A 13196-nucleotide genomic window follows, 5' to 3' on the forward strand; every position below is an offset into this window, starting at 1 on the left:
TCTTCCTATGCCAGTCTATGGGAATTGCTTCATCATGCTGTTGCTGAATCAATCAGCAGATGGCACATTCCTGACGGCTCTGTGCTGCCAGATGTTATCTTCTTCTTCGGTTCTCCCATCCTTGAGGCTGTTGGGTGGATTCCAGTCTGCCCTCCGGGGGTCCTCTCGTTGTTTCCACTTGACGCCTTCTTCGGCTGATCGACACTGGATTCCCTGATCATTCATTTATTATAAGCATCCATCCACATACATCCTCTATCTCTATTTTAATCACAATTGTTAACAAAGCGAGATGAATACAACGAAAGGGCGGGGAGTCTCTGTGTGCTCTTTCTGTTGTTACAAAGTATCGCTTTGAGCCTCTCTCTGTGTGAGTTGTTGTTGTTACAAAGTATTGCTTTGAGAACAGACTCTGTCTTAGGATGTACTAACACAATTAGCAGCTTGCAAGTTTCACACAGAGAGGGAGAGAAACAGTAAAAATAAAAGACCAAAAACCAAGAGACCTTTTAGTTAGTAATACCCTGGAATTTAAACTATGGGGAATCAAACTCATTGGTGATTTTAATACAGAACTTCTTTAATATGATCCAGCATAACACTTGCATACACAAAAGCAATACTTAATGTACATGTAAGTGTGCTGTTCATATTAACTGACTGTCTACAAATTCAGTGTATACTCTCATATAATTTTTGTACAGAACTCTCATTATAGTGCTCCTTCTAAAGCTGAATGATAGTTTCAGGCTTTTAGTTGGTTACCAATAAAGTTTTTAAGTTTGTAGGCTATCTTACTACCCTCCCAGTTCGCAAGGTGTCTTCTTTCTACTGATGGCGAGAGTCAGGGAATTGTGCAACTGGCAAGTTAATTATATTCTGGCATCCTTTGCATCAACTGTGTGTTACTAGCCACTGAGCTTCCTCCCCAGCCGTCACCAGTGTCTCTAACAGCCCCTGAACCTGCAGTTGCAGTGTGTGATCTGTCTAGCTCTGCCTTGAAGGACAGTTGTTCCTCAGTAGTTCTTATGAAACTATGGTTGTGGTAGTAGAGTTTTCCATTGAATCTGAATGCCCCAACCTTGTGCAAAGTCCAGATTCGAATCTGGGTTTTCAGCCCCTTGTTTGGGAATGTTTTGACCTAATGTTTTGTTTTGAGCCCACTGTGACAGAATATACTCCTGTATTCACACCCTACACACCATTGTAATAATCTTTATACACAGGATGCCTTGTAAGGTATCATTTCAAAACTCATAATTTGCTGGTCAGTATTGTCCTGATAAAATATGTGTGGTAACATTGTATGTGAAGTTATAAGAGTGCCCTGTATGGTGTATGTTCCAAACCCCACAGCCCTGCCCCAACAGAGGGCAAACAGGGCTGTCCTAATCAAAGGGGGGTGTGCTCTGCTTAATTTGCATTTAAGCATTAAACAGAGGCATCAAGCAGGAAGGGAAGATAAAGAAAGTTCATGCTTTCTGATGGTGTATTTCTCCAGTCCGGTAATGCTTTTCATGCATCTCTGTTAGTCCATTAGTAGTTTCCTTATAGCTGCTCCTACTTTATCACTAGACTAGCTATAGTACAATGAAAGTTATACAAGTTCAAATTCTGCTGATGTTTCAACTGTGCAAATTCCCAACAGGGAAACTTAAGTCCATTCTCCATAATCAGTCTCTTGGATGTCATGCTTGGCAAACCTTGCTTTGGAACATTCAGTGATAGCAGTGGCTATTGTGTGTTACAGGATCTATTTCTCATTAATCAAAGTAGTAATTACCATCACAGGATATTTTTGTCAGCCCACTATAAACAAATCTACATCTAGGTTGTTGCAAGGTTAGTTGGGGGTTTAATTTATTTATGAAATGATATGTTATGTGCCCATCACCATAGTATTTAGGCACATTACATAGATTAAATGCAACTAGACAGTAAATCTACTGCCCTGAATAAACAGCATAAATAACCCCTTTCCTGTACTCCCTGAACTATAAAGAGCCTAATTATGGTCCAAGTTAAGTATATGCTTAACCTAAGAGATGTGCCTTGCATTACATTCTAAAGGTTGGCAAAGTGGAGGTCTCGAAGGATCAAGCTTCACAGTTGGGGCCCAGCTGCTAAAAATGCCCTGTTATAAACTTCAATCAAACACATTCAGAGCCAAACCCTGTTCGCCTTACTCCAGAGAGTAGTCTAATTATAGCCAACCAGATTACTCACTTGAGCAAAATTAACAGGATTTGTCCATTAGTGACTGTTAGAGAAAGTGCCTCAGATGACCTCAGTTGGCACAGTGAGGGGCAGAGGAAGAGTTATGTTTTTTTAAGGTAAATAGGTCCCAAACCCTGTAGGGCTTTTTTCACAAATGTTTAGTGGCATCTCTTCATGTCTGGCAGTCCTGACAGAACAATTCTTTGGAGTGTGTGAAGCAGCTACCTACTCAGCAGGTAGCGGGCCTACTGGCAGACTAAGGGACTGCTTACTGTGTGTTAATAAGGATGACAAAGTCTGGTCCTCTATTTTATGAAGCTACTTACCCACCATTCAAAGGAAATCTGCTTGATTGATACACTCCAGTTCCTGGTTACATCTTTTTGGCATAAGCTGAGATATCAGTAGTCACTTCTTTTTGGTGATCTGATTCTGCTCTGTGTATGTTCTTATAGCAGCCTCATCACCACAGTATCTCAGCACCTTCCAGTAGTGCATTAAGTGACGTGATTAACATCTGTCACATGTGGTTCATTTTCCCTCTCTCATTCTCTCTCTGGGGAAAATTTTTTGTGTCATGTTTTATTTTGGTAGAGTTACTGAGTGTTTATATTAGAGCAGACAAGGTTGAAGAAGTACACTTTGCACTTTAAGTGGGAGGTGGTGAGGTTTGTAGTGGTAGTTAGCACCTGTGGAAGTTTGTTCAACTCTAGGACTGGCCTCCAAGAAAGCATTGTTTCCTGCACAGATGAGGTTTACCCTTGTGGTAGAAAGTTCTGTTGTGCCTGAGGAGTGGAGGTGTTGGGATTAGGACCAGGGTCAGAGTATTAGGTGATCTTTTACATATGCTGGGACCAGACCTTTGAGCACCTTAAAGATATTCAATGGGAAGCCAATGGACAGAGCAGAGGACAGGTATGCAATAGAAAGTCCATGATGAACGTCAGAGATCCTTTTCTGCATTGTCTATCCAAGTGATATTTTTAATTACTTTCTTTGAAGGCTTTTGGGAGCTAATAACAGCAACTATTGAAGATCATTTCCAAAGCATCATGTACTGTGTCCACACGTGTGGTCTCATACCAGATTATATCAGTCAGGTTTGGTACGTGCAAAAACAAAGCTAGACATTCTTTACACATTTGAGCATAGATTTTGCTTTGCTAGAAAAAGTGTCCTAAAGTCAAATGCCACAGGCTGGCCGTTTAGCAGTCTGGAGACTCTTAATCCATATTCACCCTGTAATTGAGTTACAGATTCCATTCCCATCATATTTTAGGGCTGGATGTTTGGTCACTAACCTTTGAAACTCTTTGAAAACATTTTGATGCTAGAATTCCCAGTAGCATCCCTGAGCCTTCAACACATCAAGAGGTTCATTGACCTTGCAGAAGAGGTGATAGGAATTGGACAGATAAGTCGACAGCCCTGAGGAATACTGTACACTTTGTGCACTTTTTAGACAGGGCATGTCCAAAATTGCTAAAATGTTTTGTAGGGACTGGCTCTAAACCTTCTGCTATTAGTGGTCTCCAGTATATGAAATTGCTAACAGAATTGGCCTCTGTTCCTCTCCCTCCCTCCTACCTTCCTTTATTCAATCTGAGATTTACATACTCTGCTCTGTTGGGCTGTGTTATCGGATTACAATCATGATCTGTGTTGAAATTCGTAAGATATTTCCATACCCCAACCTAAATAGTCATTGACAATAGCATCCGCCCCTTACAGAACGTTTAGGATTTAATGTTTATGTTTTAAACAGGATTATGCCAAATATGTCAACGGAATGGAGTCCACGAAGTAGTAAAATAGCTCCTACCTCAAAATAATTGTCAGTCCCATTTTAGCTTTTTTTTTTTAAAGAATTGCTTCAAATATTGGTTGCTGTGCAAGTTTCCCCTCTATATGATATCCAGCGAGATGCTTCAGGCAGAGAGTTGAATCATTTAAAACCTTCCATATTGATCCATCACTGGTTCCTTTGCTCGATGTATATTATTGTATACTTTTGCAACTGACTGTTGTATTGCCCTAACTGTGCAATGCCCAACCTTTCACTAGATTCTGGTGGACGAAGGTGCACCACCTGGTGGCAATTTATGTTAAAGTCCAATTTGTGGCATTTCCCATTATGAGCATGCCAGAGTGCATTTATCTTCAAGGTGCCAATATGTGCCATTGTTGAATGTTAGTTTAGAGTTTCTGTACCCGAGTTTGTGCAATCTGTCTAGAATGACATTAGAGTAATTGTTAAAGCTTATTACATGGAAGACAGGAGAATTGTCAGTCTGATATCTGGATATATGAACTATGTGTGGTGTGGCTTGCAGGTTTAGTTGTGCAAACGGCTCTTCCTCTTTGATTGTCACAGCCCCAACCCAGTGGGTGATGATATAGACAAACTTATTTGAAAAAATGTGATTGGTATATATTGTAGGATCTCTCTATAACTACCTCGCAACTGTCTTGATTTTTATTTTTCGTGTCAGTAATCACATTAATCTCCTTTGCACTGATGGTGGGCATTTGCCTCATTTATTTTCCCAATAAATACATTTTTGCTGTTCTCTGCCTACAGACAGTTTTGGTTTTTTTCGGTTTAACCTAGGATGTTTGAAGCTATCTTGTATGTACTGTATATCTTCCACTCTGTCTGATGCTTTAAGTTTTTGTAGCTATGATTATTATTATTTACTTGTTTACTGCCATGGCTTCATTATAATTTGTGCCTAAGACTAGACTGTTTCTAATAAGCTCATCTGTAGACAAGGGTAGGTGGTGTAGGGTAGAGGGTATATTAGGATGAGGGTAGATGATGCAGTTGTGTTAGTATTGGTCTGCAATTGCTGTTTCATTCTGATCACGTGTTGTAATTTAGAAAAGATGCATTCTCATTTCTTTTAGATAGCATGTGTTTTTCAGAAGTGATTAAGATTTCTGTTATATCTTGCCGGCCTTAATTGTTAATGGCATGTTAAAATGCAGGCCTGGCCCATTGCTATGTTCAGTGTGGCCAATCTGATTGCCAAATCTTGTTTTTAATCCAGTAAAATCCAGATCCAGTAAGCAGCAGAATACGGACCCTGGACTTCAGGAAAGCAGACTTCAACTCCCTCAGGGAACTGATGGGTAGGATCCCCTGGGGGAATAACATGAGGGGGAAGGGAGTCCAGGAGAGCTGGCTATATTTCAAGGAATCCCTATTGAGGTTACAGGGACAAACCATCCCGATGTGTCGAAAGAATAGTAAATATGGCAGGAGACCAGCTTGGCTTAACGGTGAAATCCTAGCGGATCTTAAACATAAAAAAGAAGCTTACAAGAAGTGGAAGATTGGACAGATGACCAGGGAAGAGTATAAAAATATTGCTCGGGCATGTAGGAATGAAATCAGGAAGGCCAAATCACAACTGGAGCTGCAGCTAGCAAGAGATGTTAAGAGTAACAAGAAGGGTTTCTTCAGGTATGTTGGCAACAAGAAGAAAGCCAAGGAAAGTGTGGGCCCCTTACTGAATGAGGGAGGCAACCTAGTGACAGAGGATGTGGAAAAAGCTAATGTACTCAATGCTTTCTTTGCCTCTGTCTTCACGAACAAGGTCAGCTCCCAGACTGCTGCGCTGGGCAACACAGCATGGGGAGTAGGTGGCCAGCCCTCTGTGGAGAAAGAGGTGGTTAGGGACTATTTAGAAAAGCTGGACGTGCACAAGTCCATGGGGCTGGATGAGTTGCATCCGAGAGTGCTAAAGGAATTGGCGGCTGTGATTGCAGAGCCATTGGCCATTATCTTTGAAAACTCGTGGCAAATGGGGGAAGTCCCGGACGACTGGAAAAAGGCTAAAGTAGTACCAATCTTTAAAAAAGGGAAGAAGGAGTATCCTGGGAAGTACAGGCCAGTCAGCCTCACCTCAGTCCCCGGAAAAATCATGGAGCAGGTCCTCAAGGAATCTATCCTGAAGCACTTACATGAGAGGAAAGTGATCAGGAACAGTCAGCATGGATTCACCATGGGAAGGTCATGCCTGACTAATCTAATCGCCTTCTATGATGAGATTACTGATTCTGTGGATGAAGGGAAAGCAGTGGATGTATTGTTTCTTGACTTTAGCAAAGCTTTTGACACGGTCTCCCACAGTATTCTTGTCAGCAAGTTAAAGAAGTATGGGCTGGATGAATGCACTATAAGGTGGGTAGAAAGTTGGCTAGATTGTCGGGCTCAACGGGTAGTGATCAATGGCTCCATGTCTAGTTGGCAGCCAGTGTCAAGTGGAGTGCCCCAGGGGTCGGTCCTGGGGCCATTTTTGTTCAATATCTTCATAAATGATCTGGAGAATGGTGTGGATTGCACTCTCAGCAAATTTGCGGATGATACTAAACTAGGAGGAGTGGTAGATACGGTGGCAGGTAGGGATAGGATACAGAGGGACCTAGAAAAATTGGAGGATTGGGCCAAAAGAAATCTGATGAGGTTCAACAAGGATAAGTGCAGGGTCCTGCACTTAGGACGGAAGAATCCAATGCACCGCTACAGACTAGGGACCGAATGGCTAGGCAGCAGTTCTGCGGAAAAGGACCTAGGGGTGACAGTGGACGAGAAGCTGGATATGAGTCAACAGTGTGCCCTTGTTGCCAAGAAGGCCAATGGCATTTTGGGATGTATAAGTAGGGGCATAGCCAGCAGATCGAGGGACATGATCGTTCCCCTCTATTCGACATTGGTGAGGCCTCATCTGGAGTACTGTGTCCAGTTTTGAGCCCCACACTACAAGAAGGATGTGGATAAATTGGAGAGAGTCCAGCGAAGGGCAACAAAAATGATTAGGGGTCTGGAACACATGACTTATGAGGAGAGGCTGAGGGAACTGGGATTGTTTAGTCTGCAGAAGAGAAGAATGAGGGGGGATTTGATAGCTGCTTTCAACTACCTGAGAGGTGGTTCCAAAGAGGATGGTTCTAGACTATTCTCAGTGGTAGAAGATGACAGGACAAGGAGTAATGGTCTCAAGTTGCAGTGGGGGAGGTTTAGGTTGGATATTAGGAAAAACTTTTTCACTAGGAGGGTGGTGAAACACTGGAACGTGTTACCTAGGGAGGTGGTAGAATCTCCTTCCTTAGTTTTTAAGGTCAGGCTTGACAAAGCTCTGACTGGGATGATTTAATTGGGGATTGGTCCTGCTTTGAGCAGAGGGTTGGACTAGATGACCTCCTGAGGTCCCTTCCAACCCTGTGATTCTATGATTCTATGATTCTGTGATTTACAAGTACTTCATAATTGATCACAATGTCAGAAGAAGCTCCATTTTCCACAGATGTGTCCATTCATCTGCATTGCTGCAGAGAATGGAATGTTGCTCATAGCCATTGCTGAAGTCACTAAAACCCTGACCTTCAGAGTAGTGCAATGGGAGTGTCAGGATCGGGCCCCAAATGGCTATCCACAAACCTATTTCTGACACCATATTAAGTGGAGTAAGGAGGAAACATTCTGCAGCGCAATAACAAATGTATTTATATCACACACTTAACAATATTAGATAATATTGTATGCCAGTAAATGATGCTTTGGGTATTAACTGTCTATCTACAAATACTACATATAAGGGATCGAATTTGGCCAGCTTGCAGCAGTTCTGCCAGTTGGTACTTTTCTCTAGTGACTATAGCTTGTGCTTCAGAATCTAACTCCAATTTTTAACCTTTATGATTGTGGCAATAACCTTAAAAATGTAAAGCAAATGTAACAATGCAGGGATAACTATCTGATTTTGCAGGCAGGCTGAAGTAACTGGTCTAAGAAAGGTGTCAGTGACCGTATTTGTTGCAAAAGTATGCTAACTCTGAAGCCTAATTATAACCATTTAAATGTCTACATTTTTGTTTAAAGCATGAAAGAGACATGAGGAATGACTGTTTGCTATGGCCTTATTGGTCCCAGGATATTAGAGAGACAAGATGGGTGAGATAATATCTTTAACTAGACCAGCTTCTGGTGGTGAGAGAGACAAGCTTTCGAACTTACACAGAGCTCTTCTTCAGGTCTGGGAAACGTGCATCACAGCGAAATACAAGATGGAACAGATTGTTTAGCATAAGTAGTTAACATATATTGTAAGAGACCATTCAAGGTGAAGTGGGCAATTAACAGCTCTGAAGTAATAGGACTAAAGAGGGTTAGTGGGTTATAGATTGTTGTAATGAACTATAAATGCAGTCCTTTACTGAGTCCATGATCTTTATTGTTTAACAAAGTTACAAATTTAAGCTCCCAGGCTTGTTTTTTAAAGGTGTTATGCAGGTTTCCTTTGAGGACAAGAACTGAGAGGTCAGGTATGGACTGATTGTTTTGTGGAAAGTATTTGCCCAAGGGTGATATGGTGGTTTTGTCTCTTATCATTTTCCTGTGTGAGTTCATTCAAGAGCATAGGGATTGTCTTGTTTCACCCACCTAGTTGTAATTTGGGAAGTTAGTGCATTGGATGAGGTACACCACATGTTGAGACAGGCATGTGTAGGACCCATAGATCTTGAAAGGTGTGTTGCGTGGGATATTGATCATGATGTTAGTGGAGATATCACTGAAAGTTTTCCATCTTTTGTTATGGCAGGGTCCAATGCTGCTTTGACTTGGTATGTCCTGGTCTGTGGGGAGCTTGCTTCTGATCATGAGCTTGGCAACATTGTTGTTTGAAGGCCAGAAGAGGAGGTTTAGGAAATATTTCTTTCAGGATGTGGTCCCCATTGTGTATGCATTGCAATTGTTTAATAATGCACCTTATGGATTCCAGTGTGGGATGGTGGGTGACAACTAGAGGTGTGTGGTTGGAAGGTTCTTTTTCCATGTTGAAGCAGTTTTTCTCAGGATATTTGGCTGGCCAATTCCATTTTGTGATCTACTTATCTGATGGATTGTCCTTGTTTGGTGAAGGTGGTTTTAAGTGTGCTAAGGTGTGTACCCCAAACTTTCTCCTCGGAGCATATACAGCTGAGTGCCTGGCTGTAGATAACAGATTTCTCGGTATGTTTGGGGTGGTTGTTGAATCTGTGAAGATAAGTGTGGTGATCCATGGGCTTCTTTTAAATAGTTTTCTGTAGAGTTCTGTTGTTGAAGCTGAGCATGGTGTCCAGGAAGTTGATACTGGTGTGGGAGTGTTCTAGAGCAGTGGTTCTCAAAGCTGGTCCGCCGCTTTTTCAGGGAAAGTCCCTGGTGGGCCGGGCCGGTTTGTTTATCTGCCATGTCCACAGGTTCGGCCGATCGCGTGTGGCTCCCACTGGCTGCAGTTCGCCGCTCCAGGCCAATGGGGGCGATGGGAAGAGTGGCCAGCACATCCCATGGCCCACACCGCTTTCGGCAGCTCCCATTGGCCTGGAGCAGTGAACCGCGGCCAGTGGGAGCTGCGATCGGCCGAACCTGCGGACACAGCAGGTAAACAAACCAGCCCGACCCGCCAGGGGCTTTCCCCGAACAAGCAGTGGACTGGCTTTGAGAACCATTGTTCTAGAGAGAGGTTGTTGGATGGGTGGTGGTTGTTGAAGTTGTGGTGGAAATCTGTAAGGGAGTTTAGATCATCTTTCAAGAGGATGAAAATATCATCAATATGTCTCAGATATGTCATTGGTTTTGTGGTGAATTTGTCCAGAAATTCTTCTTTGAGGTGGCCCATGAAGAGGATGGTTCCCCGATATGCCAGCTTCAGTATCTATGGCTGTTCCAATGGTTTGGACAAAGTGTTTGTTGCTGAATATAAGGATGTTATGGGTGAGGATGAAATGGATGAGTTTGGTGATGTATTTGAGGTGGATATCTTGAGTGTTGTCCAATATCTTGTAGATATTTGAAGCAGGCAGCAATGTAAGGGATGTTGGTGTATAGGGAAGTGACATCTGTGGTGCCAAGAATTGTATTCTGAGGGAGTTTGTTAATATTGCAGAGTTTCTGGAGGAAGTCGGTTGTGTCTTATTTCAAAGATCTGCATAACCTGTGCGACTGATATTTGATTGTGGGGTCAACTGTGTAAGGCTTGGCAGAGTATCACCACTTATTTTTTCCCTGACCTCGACTTGCATTTCAAAAAATCCTCCTAACATTCAGAAATTACACTGCACAGTTCTTGATCATTCAGAGCAGGGCTTCGTAACCTGTGTGGTATGACAGGCAGGTGGATGCAAGAGAGACCCCACTGGGTCACACTCCACTAGTAGAGAAACAAAATGCAGCAAAATCCTGAGGTTGCTAAAACCAAATGGGACCCAGGGTTAGGAAAGGAAGTAAATGATCTTTTATCTCCATCCCCCTACTGCCGCTGCTGCTCTCTGCTTTTTCCCTGCCCCACCCATTTAAAGAGTGGCTTCTCTCCCCCACGCTTCCCTCCAGCACAGTGCTCAGTTGTAAGGTAAGTGGTACTTCATGAGGCCCTGGAGCTATCTTCACAGCTTCTTGAAGTGGTGCTGCCTCACAGCTGACAGTTGTGTGACCAAGGAGAGGAAAACAATCCCCATCCCTCACTCCACACCAGTCCCCCAGTCCAGCTACAGCATCTTCACCAACAACACTATTCAAGAACCACCACCTCCTATCTAGTATACCTAACTATCTCCTAGCAACCCCACTACCCAGCCAGCACCCCTAGCATTCACTGGCTCCTGGGACCAACCCAACAGTAGTCTGACCAGTATCCACAGCCCCAACACCCCACACCTAGCACCCCCACAAAAAAATAACCCACAGCTTCTTGCTAATACCCTAAACCCACAATCTTTTGTAGTTGTGGTGAGTGGATTAAGGCAAAAGAAATAGGTTGGAACCTCCAATTGGGTCTCTCTCTGTATAGTATATATCTACAGTATATAATGACACCTGTGCCCCCAGACCTCCTCTCCCCTCTCCCCAAACACCTGCTCCCTCAAACACCATCCCCTTCACCCCTCTTCCCCAGAGCTGCTGTCCCCCAGAGACCTGCTCCCTGAATCTCTTCCCTGCTCTCCAGTCCCATTTATTGCACTACCAACCAACTTCCATACTGAAGGCTGGTCATATTTTCCTACTCCATTTTTCTGTGTCTTAATAAGTTTGTAATCCAGTAGTTCTTGACATTTAATATATTTAGAATCTATTCCAGCAATATGAAGTTCACTCACTCCATTTAAAAAGTTTGAACAGATGACCCATATAATTACAGGCATTTCAGCCTGATTTTGATCCTAGGAAAAATAATGGAATGGCTGATACGGGACTCAATTAATAAAGAATTAAAGGAGGGCAATATATAAACGCCAGTCAGCATGGGGTTTTGGAAAATAGATCCTGTCAAACTAACTTGATACCATTTTTGGTGAGATTACAAGTTTGGTTGAAAAATTTAATAGTGTTGATGTAATATACTTAGACTTCTTTACGGCATTTGACTTAGTACTGTACAATATCTTTATTGAAAAAACAGAATGATACAAAATTAACATGGCACACATTAAATGGATTAAAAACTGGCTTACTGGTCGGTAGGTCTCTCTATCACTGTAAATGGGAAATCATCACTGAGCAGGTGAGTTTCTAGTGGGGTCTTTTGTGATAAATGGACCTAAAAATTTACCTTAAGCTCAACTGTGAAAAGTATGTGAAAATTCATAAGATGTCACAATAACCTTTGCCTTTTTGCCTACCTAAGAATTAACCATAAAAAACAGATCAGGGAAAGAAAACAAGAAATGTTAAAATAAAAGCCTTGTTTAATACTATACATTTCAAATGCTTTAACTGTTTTTTCCTTCTTTTCTATCTCTTTATTAAAACGTTTAAAAAAATTTAATGGTGTATCTTCCATGGTACAAAGCAGTCTGAGATCTCTATATACCAAACTCCGGATCTTGTTTAACACTAAGGGTAAGTCTATACTACCCGCCAGATCGGCGGGCGATCGATCCAGCAGGGGTTGATTTATCGCATCTAGTCTAGACACGATAAATCGACCCCAGAGCACTCTGCCGTCGACTCCTGTACTCCACTGGCACGAGAGGTGCAGGGGGGGTCGACGGGGGAGCAGCAGCAGTTGACTCACCGCAGCAAAGACACCACGGTGAGTAGATCTAAGTATGTCGACTTCAGCTACTGTATTCACGTAGCTGAAGTTGCGTAATTTAGATCAATTCCCCCCCCTTCCCCACACAGTGTAGACCACGCTTTAGGTTGGACAATGACTGGATTATGTTAACAACTTTGGCCCATATATTCCATCTAAATTAATACAACAATTCTTGGCCCTATAACATTTTTATCAATGACCTGGAAGAAAACATAAAATCAAGTTTGCAGATGACAACAATTGGGGGAGTGGTTAATATGAAGAGGCCAGGTCACTGATGCAGAGTGATCACTTGGTAAACGGGGCTCAAGAAAGCAATATGCCTTTTAATATGGGCAAATGGAAAGTAGTACTCTAGACAAAAAGAATGTAGGCCATACAAGTCGGGGACTCTATCCTGGGAAACAGATTTGGGATTCATGGTGGATAATCACCTGAACATGAGCTCCCAGTGCAATATTGTGAGCAAAAGGGCTAATGTGATCCTTGGATGTGTAAACAGGGGAATATCAAATAGGACTAGGGAGGTTATATTACCTCTAATTGGCTCTAGTGTGAGTGCTACTGGAATACTCTGTCCAGTTCTGGTGTCCACAGTTCAAGAAGGATGTTAATAAATTGACGAGGTTTCAGAGAAGAGCCACAAGAGTGATTGACCGACTGAAAAACATGCCTTATTGGGAAAGAGTCAAGGAGCTCAATGTACTTAACATAACAAAGAGAAGGTTGGGGTAACTTAAGTACCTACAGGAGGAATAAAAATTTGATAATGGGATCTTCAGTCTAGCAGACAAAGGTATAACAAGATCCAATTGGTGGAAGTTGAAGCTAACCAAGTTAGACTGGAAATAAGTGTACATTTTTAACAGGGAGGGTATTTAGCCACTGGAACAAAGGGTTGTG

General features: G+C 42.4%; 1 protein-coding gene across 2 annotated transcripts in view; it reads left to right on the forward strand.

Moving 5' to 3' along the window:
• KCNQ5 (potassium voltage-gated channel subfamily Q member 5) overlaps positions 1–13196 on the forward strand; it is a 515927-nt gene that overhangs the window by 407082 nt on the left and 95649 nt on the right. The window lies entirely within an intron of this gene.

This window comes from Natator depressus, chromosome 3 (genome assembly GCF_965152275.1).
Source record: "Natator depressus isolate rNatDep1 chromosome 3, rNatDep2.hap1, whole genome shotgun sequence".
Classification (NCBI taxonomy): Eukaryota; Metazoa; Chordata; order Testudines; family Cheloniidae; genus Natator; species Natator depressus.